This window comes from Python bivittatus, unplaced genomic scaffold (genome assembly GCF_059951505.1).
Source record: "Python bivittatus isolate LINGU-HERP-01145 unplaced genomic scaffold, Pbiv_v1 ctg000020_np1212, whole genome shotgun sequence".
NCBI classification, from domain to species: Eukaryota; Metazoa; Chordata; class Lepidosauria; order Squamata; family Pythonidae; genus Python; species Python bivittatus.
Genome location: NW_028277030.1, coordinates 121,662,893 through 121,690,345, shown reverse-complemented (window position 1 = coordinate 121,690,345; position 27,453 = coordinate 121,662,893). Strand labels below are relative to the sequence as shown.

The following is a 27,453-nucleotide window of genomic DNA, read 5'->3' as shown; positions in this document are numbered from 1 at the left end:
ATACAGAGCTACAGGCTAGCCCAGTGTTGTCCAAACTTGGCCACTTTAAGATGAGTGGACTTCAAGTCCCAGAATTCCCCAGCCAGCCATGCTGGCTGGGGAATTCTGGGACTTGAAGTCCACTCATCTTAAAGTGGCCAAGTTTGGACAACACTGGGCTAGATTAAGAAATAAAAAGCATATCTCAGAGGAAGGCAATGAACTAAGCTATACTAATATTGTTACCAAAATAATAATAATAAAAAAAACCTACACAGGTGTGCCTACAAAGTTATCAGGTCAAACTTGATTTGAAGGAAACCTTTATCTCCACTTTTATTTATTGCTGATTCCCAGAAGCTACTGCAAGTTATAAGGCCTATAGTTTAGACAAGAGGATTAGATAAATTCAAGGAAAAATCTTTCAGTCTGGTAGCTTGAAGGCCATGATGTTCCAGTCTTATTTTGAGTGTTTCAATTAGCACCTGGTTGGCCAATGTGAGAAACAAAATGCAAGGAATGGATGGGTCATTAGGCTAATTCAGCAAGACTGAATTACAAAGACATTACAAAGGTCTCAAAACTCTTGCTGGTAGTAGGTAGAACTATGACATAAATCCAAAGGGAAGGTCACTAGTCTACAGTGGGGCAAAAAAATATTTAGTCAGCCACCAATTGTGCAAGTTCTCCCACTTAAAAAGATGAGAGAGGCCTCTAATTTTCATCGTAGGTATACCTCAACTATGAGACACAAAATGGGGGGGAAAATCCAGAAAATCACATTGTCTGATTTTTAAAGAATTTATTTGCAAATCATGGTGGAAAATAAGTATTTGGTCACCTACAAACAAGCAAGATGTCTGGCTCTCACAGACCTGTAACTACTTCTTTAAGAGGCTCCTCTGTCCTCCACTCGTTACCTGTAGTAATGGCACCTGTTTGACCTTGTTATCAATATAAAAGACACCTGTCCACAACCTCAAACAGTCACACTCCAAACTCCACTATGGCCAAGACCAAAGAGCTCTTGAAGGACACCAGAAACAAAATTGTAGACCTGTGCCAGGCTGGGAAGACTGAATCTGCAATAGGCAAGCAGCTTGGTGTGAAGAAATCAACTGTGGGAGCAATAATTAGAAAATGGAAGACATACAAGACCACTGATAATCTCCCTCGATCTGGGGCTCCATGCAAGATCTCACCCCGTGGGGTCAAAATGATCACAAGAATAGTGAGCAAGAATCCCAGAACCACATGGGGGGACCTAGTGAATGACCTGCAGAGAGCTGGGACCAAAGTAACAAAGGCTACCATCAGTAACACACTATGCTGCCAGGGACTCAAATCCTGCAGTGCCAGACGTGTCGCCCTGCTTAAGCAAGTACATGTCTGGACCTGTCTGAAGTTTGCTAGAGAGCATTTGGATGATCCAGAAGAGGACTGGGAGAATGCCATATGGTCAGATGAAACCAAAGTAGAACGTTTTGGTCTAAACTCAACTCGTTGTGTTTGGAGGAGAGAGAATGCTGAGTTGCATCCAAAGAACACCATACCTACTGTGAAGCATGGGGGTGGAAACATCATGCTTTGGGGCTGTTTTTCTGCAAAGGGACCAGGACGACTGATCCATGTAAAGGAAAGAATGAATGGGGCCATGCATTGTGAGATTTTGAGTGAACACCTCCTTTCATCAGCAAGGGCATTGAAGATGAAATGTGGCTGGGTCTTTCAGCATGACAATGATCCCAAACACACCGCCTGGGCAATGAAGGAGGGGCTTCGTAAGAAGCATTTCAAGGTCCTGGAGTGGCCTAGCCAGTCTCCAGATCAAAACCCCATGGAAAACCTTTGGAAGGAGTTGAAAGTCTGTGTTGCCCAGCGACAGCCCCAAAACATCACTGCTCTAGAGGAGATCTGCATGGAGGAATGGGCCAGAATACCAGCAAGAGTGTGTGAAAACCTTGTGAAGACTTACAGAAAACGTTTGACCTCTGTCATTGCCAACAAAGGATATATAACAAAGTATTGAGATGAACTTTTGATATTGACCAAATACTTATTTTCCACCATGATTTGCAAATAAATTCTTTAAAAATCAGACAATGTGATTTTCTGGATTTTCCCCCCCATTTTGTCTCTCATAGTTGAGGTATCCTATGATGAAAATTACAGGCTTCTCTCATCTTTTTAAGTGGGAGAACTTGCACAATTGGTGGCTGACTAAATACTTTTTTGCCCCACTGTAAATGTAATGTTTCTCCATACTTGGAAAACTGCTTGTTGTGTGTGTAGGTGTGTGCATAGGAGGGGAGTAGTTGCTGAATACAGTATGGCAGTGTTCCTCAACCGTGGCAGCTTGAAGATGTGTGGACTTCAACTCCCAGAATTCCCCAGCCAGCCAGAAGTCCACACATCTTCAAGCTGCCAAGGTTGAGGAACACTGCAGTATGGCAACTGGGAAGTCACCATAGTGTAGAATAATGGGGATATGATCACATCTGTATTAGGGAAAAATGAGTTCAGCTCCTTGCTCTGTTAGGTAGCTCACGGCATAGCCTTGGACCTGTCAGTAATTCTAGCCCAACAGGACTGGGCTGAGGTAGACTATGATTTTTGCTCCTAAGCATGTTTTGAAGGAGGAAGGCTATGATGGAAACATACATATTTTAGCAGACATATTTTTGCCTGTTGTGTAATCATAAGGATCCTGTCAGAAGAAAAGTCATCTTTAACTGAGCTAAAACAAGCAAGCAAATATGCACCCATTCTCATAGAGATTCTCCCAGATTTATACCACAGTTAAGTGTGCCTCATTTTTACAGCATGCTTAATAGAATTGTTAATCCAGGTTTGCATAATTTTTAGTCTTACTGATAAGTTTGGGAGGACTCGTCTGTGAAAAAAGCAATGCTTTAGATGGTTAATTAACCAAGTAACCACACTCATTCCTCCTGCATTTGAATTAATAAATGAAAAGTTGGCAAATACCACAGAGCAGAAAGCTAAATGAACAAGTCTGCTGAATCTGTTCATCCAGTGGGGCCATGAAAGCTTATTTACCACATCCTTTAGACTACACTTTGTTAAGCTCTGATGCTCCTCTATAATTTAGTGCTGAAATTTGCTTATTTTGTTAGTTTAAGGGCCAGGGTGGGGAGTAGTTGTTAAATATGGCAATTGGCAAGCCAACATCATTAATCAGGTCTGTGCCTTGTTCGCAAAAGTTATTCATGTTTAGGGCATTAAAGCTCGAAGCTAAAATTGCAGCAGTAGGCAATTTGAGTAGGCGTAGCTTGTCCATCTGCAACAGATTTATGACTGTTTACTCAACAATGGATTATATTGGGGAGGTGCTGAGGTTAAGGGGGGAAAGTGCCATTTCACTACATCAGATCACAGTGATTATCTATCTATCTATCTATCTATCTATCTATCTACCTTCCTTCCTTCCTTCCTTCCTTCCTTCCTTCCTTCCTTCCTTCCTTCCTTCCCTCCCTCCCTCCCTCCCATCACCACCAGAGCTAGTTTCATGAGGACTGCCAGGGTTGATTCATACTTTACCAAAAAAAAAAAAAAAGCTGACCATCTGTTCATTGGTCCAGAATCATCAGATGGACTATCCACACACCTATTAGCTGGGACTGCTTGCTGCTCCGAGCGTATCTGCTGCACGGCTTTGATGCGTTGCTTTTTGTAGTCTCATGGAATATAGATTTTTAACTTCTTATGAACTTCAGGCCTTAGAAAGAGTTCTAAGAGACAGCTTTGCAAAGACCAGAGAATTGTGGCCTTGTGAAATACCTGTAACCAACATAGCTTCATCCAAACTTGATACATTTCATTCACCCAGATCTCCCTTGCCTAGGCAGGAAGTATAAAAGCCAAAGCAGAAGGAGAAAGAGGAGGTAAGAAGCATTCCTTTGATTTAACGCATTAAGCAGTATTTCTAATTGAACTGATTTAAATCATGTTGCTTTTCTTTCAATCATATTTACATATGAATGTAAATATTTCAATTCATGAGCTTGTTTGTATAGTAGGAAGATATACAGTAATGTTTAAGCCCCATATGATGTGACAGGACAGTATTATCTGGAGTTCTGAAAGCCACTGAAATACATTTGCTTTGGAACGTATTGTCAAATTTAAGCAAGAGCAATGGAAAAAAATTCTGTCTATGTACAGGGCTGTTTGAATACTCTTTACTTCTGCCATCAGCAGGTAGATTGGAAATGTGATATATTAAGAGATGGTAGGAAAATAAGCTGCTGACATATTTTACAGCATTCACTATGGTGACTATTTTTCTTTATTAGACCCATGCAATGGGCCTCTGTTCAGCTTAATGCTGAATTAATTTAGGGAATGCACTGTCCAAAAATCATGGGATATCCAGTGACTTAGGCCAGCCTTTCCCAATCTGATGCCCTTCAGTTGAGTTGGGACTGCAACTTCCAGGGAAAGAGGTTGAGAGATTAGACAGACTTTGGTTCAGATCGTTTAGACTGTTATGCTCTTATTTGTCTGGATTTATGCTGATAAATGGCTTTTTGAGTTACCATAGACACACTAAGCCAAAGGAAGGCAGCCTTTTTTGAGCCCCTTTGGAATTTTGAGAAGATGTCACGGTGAGGTTGCTCTCTGCAATCCTCATAACATCCTGGGATGTTCTTTATCACTCTTGTTTTTTAATCTTTTGTTTTTTGGGTTTTTTCCCCCCTTGGCCTAATAGGCACATTTCCAAACAAAGAACTAGACTGCATCATCCACACTTTCTATTTTCTAAAATATCTGTGGGTCTATGTGGGAGCCTGGCAAGCACCAAGGAAGGGTCAATTTATCTCTTCACTAAGCTGAAATAAAAGATAAATTCTCTTTTGAAACAAGCTCTACTCCTGGTGACTTCATGGACATAATTACCATTTTCCTGGCAACAGTACAGAGGTGGTTTGCCACTGCCTTCTTCCGGAATGTTTTTCTACTCCCCAATCTAGTCCATAACCTTGAGATGTCCTACTAATCTCCCATCCAGAAACAACCCAGGCCCACTGCAGGTTAGCTTCCAAACCCAGGCGAGGCCAGCTAGGCGCTGCCAGCTAATTCCTATTCAGCGGAAATAAGGCCAAGTGTAAGTATCCATGTGCAAGAATTACTCACTGAGGAGGGAAATGGTTAGAAGAATTTTCTGAAGCCAAGTGATGCTAGTTGCCCAATGAAAGGAACAGGAGAGCATAGGAGTTAGCAAAGAAGCATCAGAGCCTACATAAACCTGGCTGCTCCCATGCCGTGGAGGATAATTGCCTCATGAAAAAAAAATCCACAGGGGTGTATTTGGTTATTGTTCCCTTGGAGTAATTTGTATCATTTAAAAATACACTATAAATAATTAAAACAAATAAACAAGACCTCTTATTAGATCATACATTCAAAAAATTGAGAAAAAAACAATGAAACTGATTTGTTTGCCACTGAAAGTGTACTAACTGCCAGCAATGGGGCTTCAAGGTGCACTTTTCTCCTCAATACACTAAGTTCTCCAGTTCTCTTCTTTACCTTCCTGACTCTTCTCTGACGACTTTGGCTGGCAGGCCCAGCCTTGCTAGGACTTAGGAGTCATCTTCATGTCCCCCTAACTGTGGCACAAGCATGCCTCCATCCAAGGGATTCCACATGTTCTGGGCCAGTCCTACAAGCTGGCAAAGAGGCAGTGGAAGAAAACCTGGCCTGCAGTGCACTGTTTTATTAAGATATAACATTTCCCCTTCTTTTTACTCCTTTAGGTGACCCAGCATATAAACTGAAGGGAACGTTGCACATGGATGTTCCGGTTGTAAGAAAATGGCTGCCAAGGGTGATATCTAGTTGGTTTAGTTCAGCCTGATTTGTGGGAATTAGTTGTGATTTTTTCCCCCTCTCCACTCGGTCTTTGATGAGATATGGTGAGCAGCAGGATAAAGGCACAGCCCTGTGGGAGGCACCTGCCAATGCCAACCCAGAAGCACCTGCTCAGGATCCAGTTGTTGCCTAACTCAGCCATCACTTCTGACGTCGGCACTCCAGTCTCTCTGTCTCCATCTGTGGCATTGCACGAGTATCATTAGCTGAATACTTCCATCTGGAAAATTAGGTTGCTGAGGCAGCAAGTTTGGAGTTCAGGCCATAATTACACCAAGCTAACTTTTAAGACCAATTTTATTTCAATACATGGAAGGGGCAACATATAAAAATGAATGTTGTCATTTGTTAAATCAGGCCTGTCATTCATAATGTAAGTGTATTTCAGCTTCATAGGAAAGATGGAAATACTCTGCATATCTAAGTTAATACTCTTTTAGAGATGCTCAGTTGGTGAAATAAACAGCTTTAAATATGTTGCCCCTTTCCCAGGGCTTTTGTTTTGTTGCTAAATCCCTTAGTATAAATAAAGCTTGTAAGTATATTATCTTTTCCTTCCACTAAAAATAAAATTATCTCCAGAAAGATAACTTGTACGTAATAAAAACAATCATCCTATAGAAATAAAACCCTATGACATCCAGGGCCATTCAGCTTAGGTTTTCTCCACTTTTAAGAAATAGCTCTAGGATTTTGGGCAGAGAGGTTTTTCCACTGTTGCCCTTTGAAGAGTTTTTCAAATGGATTAAACCAAAGACTTCTGGCTTACAAAACCAGTGTTGAAACTGACCTGAGGTTCTTCTGCACCTCTTACCCTCTTGTCTTCTAGATTCTCAAGCTCATCAGCTTTAAGATGTGTGGACTTCAACTCCCAGAATTACCCCAGGTGCTGACTGGGGGAATTCTGGGAGTTGAAGTCCACACATCTTAAAGCTGATGAGGTTGAGAAATACTGTTCTAGATGATGCATCCACTATCCTCCTTTTTCTCATTATAATGTTACGGTAACACTGAGAAATACCTATATGGATGATTCATCCTTCCCTCTGGATCAAAAAGAAATGGCCTACCCCAGCCAGTTAGGCCCTGGATCTGAATACAAAAGGAATGCAGATAGCAAAATCACCCTGTAGGTAACATCATATAATACTATGGGTTCCTCTAGAAATCTGATGGGAAAGACAGATCTATTATAGGGTTAATGCTGTTATGAATATATATTAAAAATAAAAATGGCATTGGTCTCTAATGGGATAAAAAATAAGGTAATATTATTTTTACTGAGTTGGTGACTGCATTCTAACCCTGTTCTCATCCTACTATGTGTTCCATAAAAAGAGTGAAGTTTTCATTGTCCGTTAATATGATCAAAACTTCTTTTTTTTGCTGTCAATGTAGAAGCAGCAACAGAGTAACCAGCAAGCTCCCATATCTGCATCTGTATGTATGTATGTACATACCCATAATGCGGGTCCAGGTAAGCAACATTAGGCAAAGCACAGGAAAAGAGTAAGAAGTACTAGGTAAAATAAACTGAAGGCAGGAGATAAAAGAAAAGATAATGTCACTAAATCTAGTTCACGCCAACACCATTCATTATATCTTTTCGTATCTATCTTTACAAACCATCCTTGCTTCCACTCTGTCTATACAGTTTTATATATTACCTTTTGTTCTTTAAGTTGCTCACATCTCTCTTTCTGAGGATCAAGTCCATCCAGTTATGACTTTCTTGGTCTTTCCCTTCCTTTCAACCATTCCCTCTTCTTTCATATGTTTGTTTTGCAATTTGATCTTCACTCAGTCTCTCTACAGACCAATCCATCTTAATGTATTTCTTTCTTACTGGTCATCCACTTTTTAATTCAGTCCATGTTTATTCAATACCCATTCATTCTTGGCCCCATTTCTTCTTTTTTTAACCACATATGCTTCTTTAGTTACTTTTTTCAACTGCATTCAAATTACCTTTATTTTTCTTCTGATGTATCTAACTGTTGCTTTCATATAACAGAGTGGAGAGAAGCACACTATCCATAGCCGTTTTCCTGCTTTTGACAAACATTTTTTTCTTTCTAATATGTCACATATTACCTATTTTCTTTCTATTGGGATTTGTGCAACTTGAAAAATCTAACCATTTTCCTATTGTTAGTAAAAGTTAGAACAAGATGCATAGATTCATCTACTTGTTTTAGTTTTCATTTTGCAGTTTGTTCAGTCCAGTTTTTAAAATTTATGTTTATTAAAGAAGTTTTTGCAAAGTAAAAACAATACAAATTAAAAAAGGAAAGGAAAGGAAAGAAAAGTGATAATAGAAAAGAAATGAAAGAAAAAAGTCAGAAAGACAGAAAGAAAGAAAAGATATAAAGAAGTGGCTTCTGATCTTTACAGCAGTTATAAATGCATATATACAGTATTTTATCCTCTAAGGTTACATCATGGCTTCCTTCTTTGCCATATTCTATCCTTTCTAATCATCAAACCCATAAATCACGAGTTCATTTTTTTCTGTTTTCAGCAAAAAAAGTCCATAAAGGGTTTCCAGTCACTAATAAATGCAGTTATATCTTCCCCCTAATCAAACAAGTCATTTCTGCCATCTCTGCAACTTCCGTCATCTTCACCAACCATTCCTCCATTGTGGGTATTTCAGAGTCTTTCCATCTTTGTGCATATAATAATCTTGCTGCAGTTACCAAAAACAATCTTCCATAAGTCTTTCCTAGTTGTCTGTCCATTAGTTCCAGCAAGAAAGGTTCTGGTTTCAATTGACTATTAATCTTTAAAATTCTTTATATCACTGTGTGTATTTGACCCCAAATTTTCTAGCTTTTTTACAAGTCCACCAAGCATGATAAAATGATCCTTCATGTTATTTCCTTCATTTCCAACATAGATTTGAAGTACTTTTATACATTCTAGAAAGTTTTTCTGTTGTCATATACCAGTGGTACATTATTTTGCAAAAATGATTTTTTAAATTGTAACATAGTGTGAATTTCAGTCCTTTCAACCACATATTCTCTGATTGATCCATCTGTATGTTATAACCAAAATTCTTAGCCCATTTTATCATACACTCTTTAACTTGTTTTTCTTCAATTTCCAATTTCAGTAAAAGCTTATACATTTTAGCAATTACATGTTCATCATTTGCAAATAATTCCATTTCAAATTTTGTCTTGTGTTGTTCAATTCCGGTCCGTTTTTCATGCCAAGCACAACCACATTTTCCCTGTCAAACCCAACCATCTACATTAATTTGTAGATCCATATTCCTTGTTGCATTATATAATCATTCTAATATTCTGTGCAATCATTCAGGATTTCATCTAACATTTCAGCATTGTCCACATACAAAAGTACATAAACATTCATGTCACCAGCTAATGAACCTCTAATATCACATATATTAAACAACCAAGGGGACATCTCACATCTTGCCTTACCTCCTAATCAGTGTTCCATCATTGAATTGAATGATAAAATGACCCTTCGCGTTTTCCACATTTCCAACATAGATTTGAAGTACCTTCATACATTCTAGAAAGATTTTCTGGTGTCATATACCAATGGGGTATCATTTTCATTCCATTCCATTCCATTCCATTCATTCAATTAAAGCATTCAATTCATTGTTACACATACATTTTATTTCCATCAAATATATCCTTACCACAGCCAACAACCAACTTTCAGCTCCATATTTTTGCCTTCTATAATTCACGCTTATTCACTTTATTACACACTTTCTATAACTCAACAAAAATGCAAATAACCACCTTTCTCACATCCACACATTTCTCAATAATCTACTGAAGATAAAAAATCTGTTCTGCATACTCCCTAACCTGGATAAAGCCACACTATACTTCCCAAATTTTTGTAACTGAGACATCTTGTATCCTTTCAGTAAGAATTCTGCCAAACACTTTCTTGGTCACATTTAACAAATGAATCCTCCTATAGTTTTTGCATTCATTTTGTTACCTTTCCTTTTCTATAAGGAGATTAATAGCACTATTTCAATTGTCAGGCATTCTTCACACATGTTAAACAAGTCACACAGCCATAAGCAAACTACATCCACTCTTACGCTACTGAGAAATAATCTGTCCCTAGTCCAGAATCTCTGATTACCCTTGTATCCTTCACTAACCCTCAGTCTTTGACCATAAACTTTCAAAACAATCTTGCTTTTATATATACCATTCCATTGTATAAGAAAATAACAACATTCTTCCACTTTGTCAGACACAAGTGATGTCTTTACATATACATTAAACAAGTTGCACGCCCACTCCACAAGCAATCCACATCCATTTTTTAACATTTTGCCAGTGACAGTAAAATTTTTCAATATTCTCACAGCATTTATGACTTTTTTATAGTTAACACAAATATTTATAGGGTTTATTTTTTTATCCCACCTTTATTATTTTTATAAATAACTCAAGGCAGTGAGCATATCTAATACTCCTTCCTCCTCCTATTTTCCCCACAACAACAACAACCCTGTGAGGCGAGTTGGGCTGAGAGAGAGTGGCTGACCCAAAGTCATGCAGCTGGCTTTCATGCTTAAAGCAGGACTAGAACTCACAGTCTCCTACTTTCTAACCTGGTGCTTTTACCACTAGACCAAACTGGCTCTCTAGTTTTCCTTTCAACTCCAGTGTATCACTGTCGTTCCCATTACAAATCTGTAAAATACTCTATCCAGCATTCCCTCACTTTAGTTTCAATTCAAATAATTTCATTATCTTTATTCTTAATCCCATTCACTCTGCTGGAGGCTCCTTGTTTATATGCATTTTTTTTTGGCCTCTTTTAACTGTCCCTTGTTCTTTGATTACATTATTTGCAGCTATCTTGTCCTTTCAATATATATACTTTATTTTTTTTGCATTATTCTGTATATTCATTTACAGATTCTTTCATTTCATAATTCTACCAAGTATCCTTTTTTATACTTCCTGTTAGTGTAATTCCACATATTTCTGTGGTACTTAGCAACATAATTCTTTTTATTCTGTTCCAAATAGTTTCTGATCTGTTAAGTCCATTTGCATCACTTTGTATCCTTTACTAATTCACTCAATCTTTCATCCTAAAGAATCAAATCAATCACGTTTTTAATTTACATTCATTCCTCTGATTATATGAATCCACACATTCATTCCATGTGTGCATATAAACAGATATATACTACAGCACGTAGTATATACCAGACATTTTTCTAAGCAGGTACTCACCAAATACTATTCTCTTTCATTCTTGGGTCTCTGAATGGCTCACTTTTTCCTATACTCTCCCATCTTGTTTTCACCTATTCTTTCATGTCATCTAATAAAATAACTTTTTCCCAAGATTGCATTTATTGAGTATGCAGTTTTTCCTCAAAAACCATCCCCAGTTCTTTCATTATCACCATTTACTGGAGCATAGCATGCATCTGTCACAAAAGGCGTGAATTCCTATAGTCGTATGGACCTACTTTATGGTCTCCTCTGACTTGAGATAGCCTCAGCATTCAGTATGCAATCAACCATGTGAGGATGACTCAGCCAGCAGTCAGCTAAATCAGGTGTGGAAGAAGACAGGTGACAAGGGCCCCAATTCTGAAAGACCACCCGGCTGAAGAGCTGAGCAAAGGTGCTCTGCTTGGCTCCTCCAGAAGCAGAGCCATGCATGCCCTTAGGTAAGCCACACTTGCAGGCAGCCTGCATTAGAACAGCCACCAGCAGCTGGCCTCTTCCTTGGGAACTGTGCCAGCCTTGACTCTGTGTGCCTGTGTTTGTTATTCCTGTTTTCATCCTGAACCTTGGCTCTTCAACCCTAGTCCAGCTGATGAACCCCCCTATCAAATGGACTTTGGGACTGTGGACTACGTTTACTTGTGCTCTGTTTTGGCTTTGGACTGAACACTCTCAGACAAGATCTTGCCGTCCTATAAACATTGCCGGAGCATGTGTGGATCTGCACCTCCTGGCTCTCTGCCTGCCTTGTGTGTAATTGCTTACTACTTGCTCATAAACTATTTGCAAATCAGTTTAGTGTCCATGTGCTCAGCCTGAAACAGGACAACAATCTAGATGATACCAGTTCATAGTTTCTGACATACAAACTCTGTCGTTCATAATTAAAGCTTTACTTCCCTGCGTGTATTCATCAAATCTACTCCATAAGATCAGATAATTTTCAGATCTAAAACATTCTTACTGTTTTTATTTCTCTTTCTTGCACTTAATTCATTACTGTAATTGAGTTCTCTGAAGCCACTCCCCACTGCAGGGAAGTGGGGCTTATTTGATCTGCCCATCCCAGGGGACAGACTGACCAAGTGTGATTTCAGAGGGAGCCTGGGGTTTTCCCAAAGCTCGGGTGCAGAGTTCAGCAGAGCCCTTATTGCAACTTGGAATGAGCATGTGCCAGGGGCCCACCACTGGATTGAGCCTGTGCACTGTGTTCATGGATCATAGAGTACCATGGTTTACCAAGGAGCTCCAAGAGATGAAGTGACACAAGAGGTGCCTAGAGCACTGCCAGTGAAAGATAAAGAGTGAAGCCAACCAAGCAGAAGTAAGAACCTTTATTAGGACTTAGCTTGTGGGAGTTAGGGTGATGAAGCAAACTTACTTCTCCACTCTTATTGCAGTGGCAGATAGCTGGTGGGCAGCCATGTTGTGTGACCAGGTGCCTCCTGGGTAAAGAGGAACCCTTGCAGGGCTGCTGTGAGGACAACTTCACTCAGATTTGGAATCTGGCTGGGCAGGACTTTTGGAAGTGACTGAAATACATCTGAGCTTGATTATCTGGGATGAGTTTGAGGTGGTCCATCCTGAGGAAGGGGACAGGGTCCTCACAGCTGTGAGCTGACCACCTGTGTCCTAGACCCATGCCCCTCCTGGTTGATCAAGGTCTCCCAGGAGGTGTCATACAGTTGGGTCCAAGTGGTAGTTAATGCCTTTTTGTGAGAATCGGTGGTACTGCCTGCCTTGAAGGAGGTGGTGGCATTCATCCCCTTATCAACCTTTCATTTTAGGGAAGGTTGTTGAGGGGATGAATGGCTCTCAGCTGCAGGGGGCCCTGGATGAAGCAGACTATCTGGACTCTTTGCAGTCTGGGTTCAAGCTGAGTTACAATATGGAGACAGCATTGATTGTGCTTGTGGATTGTGCTTGTACTCTGGAGGATGAGATGGAGGTGGTACAACCATCCTGGCATTCCTGGATTTCTCAGCATCTTTGGATACTATCAATTATGGGATTCTTCCAGAACAGCTTTGGGGACTGGGAGTGGGAGGCACTGTTTTGCAGTGGTTCTAGTTGGCATTGGCGGGGGGTGAGAGGTCTAGCCCTAGGCAATATGGGGTGACTCAGGGCTTGGGCCTCTCACCTCTCCTCTTTAACAACTGCATGATACTGCTGAGTGATGTCATTCAACCACACAGAGTTCAGTTTCATGAGTATGCTGATCATACCTAGTGATACACCTTTTGGTTTAACATGTTGTATAATACCAAACTGTGAACTATCTATCATGGCTTACGGCTTAATGTAATTAGTAGACCCAGATAGCTGTGGTTTATTGAACAAACTATAATTACAAGAGATGCATTTTGGTGGAATGGGTGAACCCAGGTAGTGTTTGGGCTGCCAGTCAATGTAATCATATTCTGGGGACAGCTCTAGATCTCATGACTGCAAATTCCAGTTTCAGATACTGGCTGTGATATGAAAAGACCCTTGATACTTTCATTGTGCACTGTGCGTAGGTGTTGACGGAGTCCTGTGACCTTGTTAATATTGTTACTATCATTGTTATATTCAGATTAGGGTCTTTCCTTCATGAGTACTGTATGAATGTGGCCAGTCAATTTAGAAAATGCAGAAACCACTACAAGGACTGAGTCAAAATGAGACAGCTTTCTATCTTTCTACAAAGGAACTCCCACATGATTAGGGTTCAGAAGATGTGGGTGTGCTGGATTGCCAGTCTCCTGGCACAGGCTGTTCATTTTTCTCTTGTATTTCAAAAGAAGGGAACATGCTTTGCCATGCACAGTTAAAAGGATTTTAGAAGGCTACACTGAAGGGGGGAAAAAAGGCTCTCTGGAGAGCTGCTGCTGGTAAGAATAGACAGAACTGGACCAAATGAGCCAAAAGTCTGATTTAAGATGCTTTACAATGAGCTTTTATTGGGCAATTGCCCTGTTTTCAATCTGTTTCCCTATCATTTCTTCTACCCTTTTTCCTTATTACAGGAAATGGATTGAGGAGCAAAGGATGGGAAAGCTGCACAAGATCTGAGGAACCCTCTTCTTGGAAGCATCCTCATGACAAAGCAGCCTGCTTATTCATACAACTTGCACCTACAATTTAGAACCTCAGAAATGACAACAAAATCAAAGTTAAAAGTAATTAAACATAGACATGAGCTGAGCTGCTTACCTAAATATTGAGTATACTAAGTGGAGATCATCAGCTTTGTGGTTATATGTGTCATTAGTTCCACATTCTGGATTTTTTTTTCTGTTAAATGTTCCAGTCACATCTTCCCACATTTAAATTGAAACTCAGTATCTCACTTTTTCAAAACGCTATGTACTTTACAAAAGTGGACAAACAATCATCTCTCCTTGCCCCATAACATTGTTTTCATCCCGGACACAACTCTAATGCACATAAAACATAGCACAAAATACAAACAAGTGATATGATTCTAATTGGGTATTTTAAAAAATGGATGATAACTCTCTTAGGACTTGGTCACATAGTGCCATTAACCTCAAGAGCAAGTATGTTCCAGTATCATTTTCATGCAGCAGCTGGGCAGATGCTTGCGCCAAATAAATAAGGTTCTGTATAAATCTGCACTTCAAGAGCTGGACTTTGTGTATTATCTCAATAGTGGTATAGTTCAAATCAGAGCTTGAGGATGTACAGACACATGAAGAAAAAGATCAGCAGACAAAAGGGAGTTCTAAACTCCTTACATGTGCACTGATTCTACCCTACAAATACAGGTTTGTCTGCCTGTTCACAGTACGATCACTTCCTGTTTTGAAGCCTGAGTGGGCCGGGAGCTTTTAAAATAAGCTGGGGAACATTTTCAGGTGAGAATCAGTGATGCAAGAAGAATTGCATACCTTTGTGTATCCACCAGTGCTTCCCAAGTAAAGCATCCTCTGTCCCCATTCATTTGGCCAACCAGCAATGGATAATTTAATGCACTGGGCTGCCATCCAAAACAAGGCTAGATATCTTTATGCCGACTGATTTAATTTCAATAGGCCTAAGCATACCTACCATTGTGAAGAATGTCAGAGACCAGATATAAAAGAGAATGAGTCTTTTCCATCTTAAAGAAGGACCTGCATGACTTGTAACTCACATATCCAAACATGGTCAAACAGCAAAATATTGTGACCTGTCAGGTGCTTAATAATCTAGACAGGTGGAACAATGGGGTTCACCACTCAGTAGGCCTTCCAAACATTGTCGTCAGACCCATCCATTTGGTAAATTACAAGTTATACAGGTCTTTAGTTACCTTTACCAAAAGTTAGGTAAAGTCATGGGGTGATGGGCTTCATTTTACTGGATATTGCCATCTGTTAGGGTTGTTCTAATTTGGATTCCCATATAGATCAGGGACTTAGACATAATGACCCTTTCAACTCCGATGACTTCTTCTACAGAATGAAATCATTATAACCTTTTAAAATGGGTTTGAAACACTGAACTGGACTAGGGTGTGAATGCTCAGAACCATGTGCAGCTCATTGGCTGTCTTTTTTATTTATAATAACGTATATGGTTTCTCCTCCTGGGACTCTAGGTGGATCACAATAAAATAAAAAGTATAAACAACCACAAAACATTAAAGTAAAACAAAACAAAGCCCATCATGCGACCCCTACACTAATTAGCCCATGTCAGCTGCTTCCAGGTGGTTGTACTGTCTACTCCAAAGGCTTGTTGAAGTACAGTATTAACTGCTTTCCAAAAGGACAAGAAGAAAGAGACATTTTCACCTTGGGGGAAGGGGGGGGGGGAGACTCTTGCACAGCAAAGAAGGTGTCACCAAAAAAGCCTCCTTCCTGACTCCCCCCATCTTAACTTAATGGGAGGGAGATTCTCAGTCTGCTCTCTTGGCTTGCACGAATGGACAAACAAAATATACTTTGGCTCGATGGTCCTGAAGGTAACAAAGACTCAAGCCATAAAGGGCTTTACAGGTGATAACCAACACCTTGAATTGGACCCAGAACTCTACAGATAGCCAGTGCAGCTCTCATAGATTACTCTTATACTGCTGTATAGCACCAACCAGTCCACAGCTGCATTTTGGACCAGCTATAATTTCCAAACTGCCTTCAAAGATAGCTCTTAACGAAACGAACTGCAGCAAGATTTTTGTAAATCTAAGCATGAGTTATTCTTGCCAGAGCATCTTTAGAAACAGAAGTGAATGAGGTTATGGTTGGATCATTATTTAGACTTCTACAAGATTAGTTCCATCCACTTTAGTCACCACCAAAACAAACAGAAAGAAGTCTACTGATTTTTGTTATACTAATAAAAACATGACCATCATTTTGTTGCAGCAGGGAAACTTTGTTGAAAACAATGATATTTTTTCTCTTCTGCAGAGGAATTCTGAATAGTGGGGTGAGAGTTAAAAAAGCCATACATCTGGAAGGCACCAGGTTGAGGAAGCCTGGTGCATTTGTATAATGTATCAGGAAGATAATGCATTTCATCAGACAATCATTAAGGAAGTGGGAGTTTCAGTTTGGCCACATCTGCAGCCCTACTGAACTACAGTTCCAAGCAATTCCTGCCAGTTTTATGATTCAGCATATTATGAGAAACCAGCTATTGACTTAACATATTGTGTGAATTAGGGCATCATGTTAAACTATAGCGCAATTAATTTTACACCACATACCATGAAAACCTACCAACTATGCTTTATTAATTTAGGTTTAGGATTAAGCATATTGTAAAACTCTACATAAGAATTTTTACTTGGAGGGGGAAATGAGCATGACCTTAATGAGCTACTAACTTTTCAGCAAGTAAACACAAAGCTATTTAAAAGAATTTTGGAAGTGGAATTGTTCATCTCGGTATCCTTTTTTTTTTTTTCTTCAAAATTTAACTTTCACTCGGCAATTACCTGCTATACAGTATGGACTGCAATCAATGTTCCTGGACGTGTCTTAAAAAAAAAAATTAGGAAGTGTGTGCTCTAAAACTGCTCATAGGGTTTTGCCTTGAAATAAAGGAAGGTGTTTTCAGTCTCTGCGCTAGGAACAGGAAATGTTTTTTGCAATAGTGATGGTATTTTTCAAGTTAGAAACATTTCACAGATAAGTTTGTTTTTGTTTTTTGTTTTTAAAAAAGGATGGAAAAACTTTTAACAATTAACATGTCACAGTTAGGGTTAGGGTTTTACAAAATAGCCTAGTAGGGAAAACATTATGATTTTTAACCAAACCTACTGGGAAGTTACAGAATAGGGTGAAAAGAAGCCATGCCTTTTGGAAGCCCACCCAACTACTTCTGAACAAATTCAGTCCAGGTAAAATAGTGTCACAGCATTGTTTGGAAGGGAATTAGGCAACCTAGACCACTCAGACAAAAAAGTACTGTTTCTTTAAAAATGAATAATTAACTTTAGGAAAATTACTATTGCAAAACGTGATATCTATGCACAATATTCCAACAACATGAATTAACTGTGTATTGTTCCCTTAAAAATAACTATACTTCCTCTTTTCCATTAACCAAGAGAGACCCTACTTCAAATGAAGGACCATGTGCTTCTAGCAAAGTATAACAGATGGTTTCAGCATATGCTGTAGGTCTTTTGCATTTTTTAATCTTTACTGTTTCCTTAAGGAAACAGTACATCAGTAAAATGGATTTGACTGGCCCCAACCCTATTAGACTTTGGGAAGGTTTTTAAGGTTGTTAGAGAAGCTGGTCCTGTAAGGTGTAGTACATGGTGGCATGTCCAGATTGTGTTAGGTTGCTGTGTTTTTTGTCGGTTTTTATTGTTGCATGCTGCCTGGAGTCAAAATTTTGTGAGTTGTGCTGCCATATAGATAGATAGATAGATAGATAGATAGATAGATAGATAGATAGATAGATAGATAGATAGAAAATGTAAAAAGCATAGCTGTCAGGCCTAGCCCAAGGAACTCCAAGAGACAATGCCAGTTCAGTCCAGCTATGTTTATTAGCTACAACCTCTAGCAGGAATCTTCCCAGACTGAAACCCCATCTCCCAAAGTCCTCCAGCCACAACAGTGTGAATTCCTCAGGGAGGTGCCAGTCTCATCCTCTTGTTCCTCCCATGCGGTTCTGGCGAGCTAAGAAAATGTTTGTCTCCCTGAGCTTGGCCTTCATAATTCCATTCCATCACAATAGTATAGAACAGAAAATAAAAATAAAAATTATATGGGACCAAAGCCACATGTGCATACAAAATTTGGAAGTATATGGAAATAATTTCTCAATATCAAGGGGAGATATAAATTCTAAACATCCATATTTAATATTTCTGTCCAAAAGGACATTTGTATGGGTGGAGGTAATACCTTAGAAACAGTTTCATTAACATAACATGAATACAGAGAGCAAATATGAATAAAAGTCCTTAACTAAAAAGTTCTTTAAGATTCTTTTCTGTTATGTTAATTTTCAGTAATTCCTGCTTCCCATATTTTAAATACCACTTATCCAAAGAAAGATATATTTTAATTTTTCAGTGTTTTCCATAATAAACTCAGGAGCCAACAATAAACCACTTTACAAGTCATCAGGAAATGGTTATTAAACCCACACTAGAATTAATTACTAAAGGTTATTGGGTAATTTTTGGACTTTCCTCAAAAACATTCAACTGAAATGAGTAAGATACGCCTGACTGTATCTGGAGGACCACAATCAACTTGCTGTTCCAGTCAACATATTTCCAGAAATGCAGAAGCAATCCCTGAAACACTCTTGGGAGAAAATGGAACTTTCCAGACAAGCAAGTCTGTTTTGCACATCTCTAATGATATTTATTCAGTGCAAGTTGCAAGGGCAGGTAGAATTCTTTCTCACCTTTGTATGCTAAGCTGTCCCTGCAGAGAATTCCTTTTCTGTGCTTGTTAACCTTGCAGGAACTTTGTTGTCCTGTGTTGTACTGCTTTAATCTAAACAGGAAGAAAAGGAACATTGATTAACTAATAGATCGCCACACTCCTATAAGTCTCCCAAAAGTTTTACAATATAGATTAAAATCAGCCAAAATACCAACGTCACAATTACAACAATCAAAACCCACAATACTGGAAAACCTAACTTGGTGCCCTTCCTCCAGCAGCAATCTTAACAATTAAAAGTTCTGTGAAGCGACTCAGGCTTCATTATTTCCTAACCCCCAGGAAATAGGCCATCATTCAGATCTGGGTGAAGGGTGCTCCAGAGGGATGATTCCATAACAGTAAAGCACTGACTTCTGGGCCCCACTGAATCCCAGAGGGGAAACTTTCACCCTCCCTGCTTGGGATGTGCAGAGTGCATGGATACATTCTACTTATCGCAGATGGTCCCAGAGATACCTGGGCACCAAGCCACGTTGGTCAAAAACAGCACTTTGAATTTTATTCAGTAACTTACTGGTGACCAAAACAGATCCTGCAATACCAGACTATTTGAGTACAGTGGCGCTCCCACCCAAAACTTGAGTTGCTGCATTTTGCACCAACTATAGCTTTGAGGTGGTCTTCAAAGGCAGCCCTGTGTTTAGCAAATTGCAAAGTATATTTCAGAGGTGACAAAGACAAGAGTTATTGTCACCAGAGTAGTAGCTATTTTCGTCTGACTAGTCTTTTTTTCCTTAAATAATCTTTTCAATGGATATTCTTAAAGCACAGTAATGGGGAGAGATTTTTTTTATCTATCATTTCTTTTGGAGGGAAGGATTATCTTAAAATCAGGGCCATCTTCCTTTCAGGTAAATGTTGGGAATCAAATATTTACATGAAATTCCTGGGGGAGATCATCTGTCAGTCAAGGGTACAGTATCATCAATATGCTGATGACTGTCAGTTGTATGTTGCTACTCTGGAGCCATACAAGAAATATAATCAGTGTCTTGACCCAGTTTTTGAAGGCTGCATGGGTGTGGATGGGATAAATCATTTGAAGTTGAAATCAAGCTGCAGTTTGTTCACTGAGATTCCTCAATGTCTCTGGTGTTGTCTTGAAATGGGGTGGCACTGCCCCTTGAAGGAGCTGGTCTGTGATCTGGGAGTTCTCCTTGATTCACAGCTACTGCTAGATGGGCAAGTAGAAGCCATAGCCACCCACATCTTTGTCTGGCCTTTGTTCAGCTCCAACCGGTGCACCAGCCATACCTGAAGTGAGAGATCCTTATAATTGAGGCCCTTATCACTACTCACCTGGACTACTGCAATAAGTCTACATATGCCTCCCTTTGAAACCATTCATTAGTTTCAGTCAGTCCAGAATGTAGTTGCCTGGTTGTCGGAGGTCCAACTGCAATTCAGAGTACTAGTTTTGACCATCTATATAGCCCTAGATCAGGGTTCTCCAAAGTGGTCAGTATAGACTCTCAAGGGTTGGTGGGACTATCCAAGGGGTCGTTGTTGTTAGTAGTAGTAGTTGCAGTAAAAGTAGTATTTATTAAATTATTTTCATGTAATAAATGTTTGGGGGTCAATATGAAGGAATGGTTGGATGAAGGCTGCGCTCGGGGAGATAAGCATTCCCATGCTCCTGTCAGAGTCTAAGGGAATGCTTATCTCCCCGAGCGCGGCCTTCATCCAACCATTCCTTCACAGTCAATGAACAATCTGAAACGTCATGAAGGGGTCAATGAGCTAAAGCGTTTGGGGACCCCTGCTATAGATTAATGTTATTAAGGGGCCAAAATCAGGTTATCTCTATAGGGAACCCACCCATGGAATGTTCCACATAAGGTCACCCATCTGGTTCTGAAGGCTGTCAAACAGTGGTAGCTTTCTATGAACAGGAATCTCCACCATGCTGCCATTACATCCTACTTCATTGGTAGTAGAAGAAATTTGCAAGGGTTACTCTCTAAATAGAATGCCTGTATTTAAGGCAGTTAGGCACAGTATCCTTAAACAGCTTATCTCCTGATACTGGCAGAAAATGAAGCTACCTTAAGAAATAGCTGTCAGGAGTTCAGGTTTTGGCAATGATACTGTCCAGATGGTGGTTACTATGGCTTCTGAGTGGTGGATTCCCTGCTTCTTTACTTTTCCCACCCCTGCTGAAAACAAGCACCAATTGCTTTCCTTTTGGTGGGCAGATCTTTGAAAACATGTGGTTTCCATTTGGGTGAGCAAACAATGTCCAGCAATCATAGAATCATACAGTTGGAAGGGACCTCAGAGGTCACCCAGTCAAATACTTCCAAAGTGGGCAATACAGTCCAGTTTCAATATAAATCAGTTGTTTTGAACCCAAAACACTGTCTTGAACTCTAAATGAGGTGATTTGAATTTGAAACATTGTGCACGCCACTAACTGAATACAGTCAGTCAATTCTTTATTTCAGTCATTGACCAGCAAGGTTTAACTGAATATAGATTTACCATTGTTTTTAAAAATGAGACATGAGTACAAAGATAACTTTTGTTAGTCAAAAGTTAGTCTCCTGGGAAGAATTTGATTATTTGACAGAAATAGAAACACTGCAGAAATAATTGAGCTGCAAGTAAAAACTAGAACTGCATCTTGCAAATTGTGGGCATAATTTAACATAGTTTCAACACTTTGAAGCTTTGTAGTGGCTTTTGAATATCTGCAGTGGAACTGCAATGTGTGTTCATACAAAGAATAACAGATATCACTCTATTTTCAGGATTCACTATAAGAAATTATACCTAGATTTGTTTAAATTTGTTATAGCCGCCCAATCCAGTAGACTCTGGGCAGTTTATAAAATCCAAATGCAGCAAAAACAGTTAAAAACAAACTACAATAAAGACAACCCAGGCTAAAACAACCATAACAATAACAAACCACACCAGCCCCCCTGCCCCAGACATATTAATCCCAGGCCTGAGACAAAAGGCAGACCTTAACAGCCTTTCAGAATCCCAGAAGAGATGGCACTGTCTGCTGTTAGTTTAGATCCAAGCGCCAGTTATTCCAACATCCTGTTTCCATCAGTAGCCAGAGAGATGCTTTAAATATATATAACATACATAAAATCATAGAGTTGGAAGACACTCTTTAGACTAGTGTTTCTCAACCTTGGCAACTTGAAGATGTGTGGACTTCAACTCCCAGAATTCCCCAGCCAGCATGAGCTGGCTGGGGAATTCTGGAAGTTGAAGTCCACACATCTTCAAGCCGCCAAGGTTGAGAAACACTGCTTTGGCTCCTTGAGTCCAATCCACTGCACAGATAAAAAATAAAATTAAAGCGTCTCTGACAGATATCTATCCAGCCTTTCCTTGAACACTTTTAGCAAAGGGGAACTGACCGCTTGCGTAAATAAGCGGTTCCAATGTCAAACTCCTCTTATTATAAGAAAGTTCTTTCTCCTGAGGTTCACCTGGAATCTGCCTTCTTGTAACCTAAGGTCATTATTTTGTATACTGCAGGTCAGAGGAACAACCCTTCCCGTGTATACCGAGCACTAACGTATTTACCTCACAGCCATCTTTTCTCAAGGCATCAGACTGACTGAACTCAGCCTACTTAAAAATAATTCAGAAGTTCTCTGAACCTTGTGCATATACAGCACCTTTTTGCTCTCTATTAAAACAGCTGTGGCTTTTTTTTTTTCAGACTTCCACATGAGTCTCCCCACTACAACCCCAGAATGTTAATACTTTATATGAATTGAATAACTAAAATGGCACTTTTTAATGCAACCCTTATATCTGCCCGGCCACCAAAGCTTAATTCTTCATGCATATAAAGTCCCATAAAGTGACCACAGCATAACATAGTTTTACAGCTAAGCACATTTATGAATGGGTCTGGTGGTATATGTGGGGAAAATGTACTTTTGTTTATTTATATCAATTTATATTATGAGAATGATGGCTAACCTTAACCAAGAGGCTAGAAAACGTGTTAAGGCAAGAGTTAAGTGTATTCTGATTATATAAACATGGAAAAGTGAACCAGGTAGTTTTTTTACAGGTACTGTGAAGCTGACTAGAAGGCTTAAAGTCCACTTTGCTGTCCTTTTGAAATGTATTGCAGAGTTTCAAGTTCAGAATCGGGAAGATAGGGTGAAGTAAGAGTTCCTACAAATGAGAAAATGGCCCACCCCTAAGTCCCCAGGAATTTCAGCTCCAGTATCACCAAGCAGAAAAGTTGCAGCACTGATTCTAGATTGGTGCAAATGCTATGCATGGAGTGGCCTTATCTTCCCATCATGTCTTCCCATGATGCACTGATGTTACCTAGTTGAGTAATGAAACATCTGCAAACAAACAACCAAGCTCAGTGAACACCAAGTATTCCACAGTTCAACCCTGAGCTACAGATATTCTCTTCGATTGGATGTTAGCAGCGTCTGGATAGTTGAACTGGCTGGCTTTTATTCTTTTTATCTATAATTCTAATAAAAATTATTTGAAAAAAAAGAAAAAAAGGATAGTTGAACTGATATATTTCTCACTCAAATGCAGTGTTATTGGAAATGCTTTGATTTCAGAGAGCTTTCTGTCTATATGTGTATGTGTCTATGACTGAGGCTTTTTCCCCACTGAAAAGAACAGATCTTCAGGCCTTGTAAGGGGTATGCAAGCTTAGCAGATCTGCAGCTCTTCCTCAGTAGGTCAGATCAAAGGGGAAAGATGAAATTCACAAGAATTCTCTTAGCGCAAAAGGATCCAGCTTGCAAAGCACCAGACAATTGACCACTCCACCCACCTCTTTTAGTATGGAATGGTATGATTTTTTCCCCCCAGGAAGGTGTTAGCATTTCAGAAATGAGAAGAGTATAATGGATCATCACCAAACTTCTTCTGAGGGTTTGGGGAGTGAAAAATATTGCAGTGTGGAAATGTCCTAAGCCAACAGAAAATAATCCACATTCTAATTTAATTTGCATCTCAGCCATTCAGTGTCCGATGTTCTCTAAAAACATTTAAAATTTGGAATACTTTAATAGCACAATACCTTACCCGTTGCTTATTATTCAACAAGTCATGCAGCAATTTATTTTTAAAAATAACTCCAATTATAAATAATGTACAAATTAATAAAGCATATGACAATTTAAGATAGAACATTTGATTTCCCCTAGAAATGAGAAACAGAAGCACTCCTATCAACACAAAAGTGTCAAGCTGTGCAATGAGAATTCCTGACAATTTTTTAATACTGGCACAGTAATTACATTTTATGGCAGAGTATGGGAACTAGACAAAGATATTACAGTAATATGAAAATCACAAACATTGATGAGAAAATAAGATTTCCTGCAAAAATTCTCAATTTGTTAGAACATTCATTCATTTTTAGGGGAAAAAATCCAAACTGAACTTTATATCTTTCATATTAACTGATTATTTAACTTCTGGAAGACAATACTACAGCTTTATTGTGTGAACACAGGAAGATGTCTTATGCAGCTTAGCCGATCTGTCTGTCTAGTCTGATATTAATCACTCTAACTGGCACTAATTGTCCATGGCTCCGGCATGGTCACCTATCTGAAACATGCTGCTACCTAATCTCTTCAATGCAGATGCCTGCCACGGAACCTGTACCCTGCCACACAATCCTTCTACTTGACCTATTTTGCCTGTGAATCTCAAATATTTGGGATCTTGAAATGGAAAAGACAAGCAGTGCCTCCTTTGTTGTTAAAATGTATGTAAAAATGTGAGCTTGCTGTTCTTTTTCAATATCTGAAAATCTGTTGCCTGAAGTAGTCTATCTTACCCAGCTGAAAGGCAGGGCTTGCTCTAAAACAGAGCCTAATGAAAAATATTACATACGGGAACATGTGATGCCATATTTGGTATGGATACCATTTGATAATATCCATTAAATAAGAAGGAAATGATAGGTTAAATTGGTCTAAATCAGAGGGTGAAGAATCTGTAGTGCATGAGTCACATTACAGTCATTTTGTGATTCCTATCCATTGTGCCATCAAATTTGTGAGAACACAAACTTTCTTTCATGTTACAGTGGAAAAAACACAGGTACAAAAAGGAGTACAATTAATACAATACAATTAATTCTTTTACAATTGATACATAGATATACAGTACCTCCTAATCCAAAGTGGGGGAAAAAACTCAGAAAGACTCATTCACAATGTTAGCATTCCATTATAACTGCAGCCCTTGATTGCTTCCAAAACCCAATTTTAGAAAGCAGGACCATTGGCCACATAGAACTTGCCTGTCCCAATCTAAAAACTATCAAGTTTACTGTAGTTCAGACTCAAGCTAAAAGTGTAAATCCTTTTTAAAAAAATTCTCAAAAATGGTATATATTCTAAACCATACAGTAGTTCATAAAAATGGCATCAGATAAGATGGTTTGGCATAGATTTTGACTTTAGATTGTTTTAGGATGCCATTTTTCCCATGAAAATGTGATTTCCTCTCAAATACCATTAGAAGATATGCCTGTTGTCTTCCTTTCCCATCTCTGCAAACTGTGGTTCTTCTGAACATCCTATTTCACAAAGCAGCAGCTGCAGAGCCTTAATATGTATCAAAGTGAAACGCCATCAAATAACTGGCTTTAACATTCAAATGACTTATTGGCAGAAACAGGTTTAAAAATAGGAGTTTTCATGATAAACAAACTCAGCCTCACAGGAAATGAGTGAGGAGCAAATCGCAGAAAGTCAACATGTAAGATTTCTGGTGAAGTCTTAATTTTGTTTTGTAAATATACAGCATTCTTATAAAATGACTATTTCCACAGCCACATAGACTCTTGTAAGTAGAACATTTAGGTATCTGTTTTAATAAGTTAAAGAACTGAACACACAAACATAAGACTACAATGAGGGTACATGTATTTATGTGTGGGAGGGAGAAAAGCTAGATCACATTAAATGTAATGAAAAATAGGCACAAAGAACACATTCCAATGTGAGAGAAAGTCAACTCTACCCTCTGCTGCCCTTCAAGGTGTTCCTCAGACATCCAGAGCAGATTGGGGGGGCTAGAAAGGCCGTGGTGGGAACAGGGAAAATTGTCCCTCCCCATTCTACAGACAAGAAGGAAGAAACTATATACCTTTAGGAAAAGAAGAGGGCTAATGTTAGATTTGTTCGAATTTGCAGCTCATTTACTATTTGGATATAAACTTAATCTACTTAATTGACATTTATTTATTTTTATGAGAATGTTTTGTGTATCTATTAATGATGGCCATCTGGGCTGGGGGGGAAAAAAAACTAGAACAAACACATAAAAAAGAGAGAGAATCCCTATTCACCAGGGTAAAGATTTTTAATCCAGTGAGACAGGCATGTTAGTTTTTAACAGCAAATACAACAGAGTTTGATAGCATTTTAAAAGTCTAAGCACATGCACACAGACACGTGCATGTGCACACATACACATATAGAGTAATTAAATTATAAAAGGTAGGGCCAAAAGATCATAAAACCCAAAAGTCTGTGACACTTCTATGCAAAATCCACCTATGTACAAGCTACATTTTCCTTCTAGGAATATTAGTCATTACTAGCATCCAAGAAAAAGGACATTTATAAACCTGGGTGTTCATCAAAAGCTTTAACACTAAAAAAAAAAAGCCCTTGAATTTAAAGCCCAAAATTTAAATAACAATTCATTCCTATGAAAAGGCAGAACCATCCTCTCTTTTGGTCTTATATCTGTTGTAATAAGAAACAAAGTAGCACCAATAAAAAGATTTCTCAACGATGAAAAAAAAATCTGGAAATTTTTCCTTAATTTTCATACTACTGGCACACAGGTTTATCCAATGATAACCAGTTATGATACATAACCAGCGTTCCTTGGCCTTAAATAAACAATACATTTCATTTCTACATATTTGTGTTAGCAAGGTCAGGAATTTTTTTCTTCTTTTTCCTAGCTTTTTCCCACAGGTGCAGGTCTACTTTCAGATCAATGAACACCATTTCATGCAATCGAATGCAGCAACCGGGTCCAACTGGGTGACCTTCATGTTTGCATCTTCACATTCACATCAGTTGTGTCCTGCCACCTTTGCTTTGGTCTTCTGCATGGGCATTTGCCATCGGTGTTAAAGTGGTAGGTAGTGCAGGAGACGGTGTGGAGTGCTACTTGCAGGATGTGGCCATACCACTGTGAGTGTTTTTCCCACATTTTCTTAGTTATTGGTGCAACGCCCGTCTGCTGTCGGATTGTATTGTTGCTGATGTGGTCGAGAAGGGAGATGCCCAATGACCAACAGAGCATACGCATTACCATGGCACATAGAGGGTGTTCAGTACTTTTGGTAGTTAGCATGAAAAACAGAAATGGGGAAATGGGAAAATTTCACTTGGAATCCCTGAGACCCAGAGGTGGAATCT

The 27,453-nt window shown here is 39.1% G+C and overlaps 1 protein-coding gene across 5 annotated transcripts in view; it reads right to left on the bottom strand.

The window, feature by feature from the left end:
• Nucleotides 1-27,453, bottom strand: part of BUB1 (BUB1 mitotic checkpoint serine/threonine kinase) — a 310,629-nt gene that overhangs the window by 232,082 nt on the left and 51,094 nt on the right. For all 5 annotated transcript variants that reach the window (XM_088148539.1, XM_088148512.1, XM_088148531.1 and 2 more), the window contains exon 3: nt 18,999-19,090. The gene's annotated coding sequence lies outside the window, so the exon portion shown is untranslated. The remainder of the gene's footprint in view (nt 1-18,998; nt 19,091-27,453) is intronic.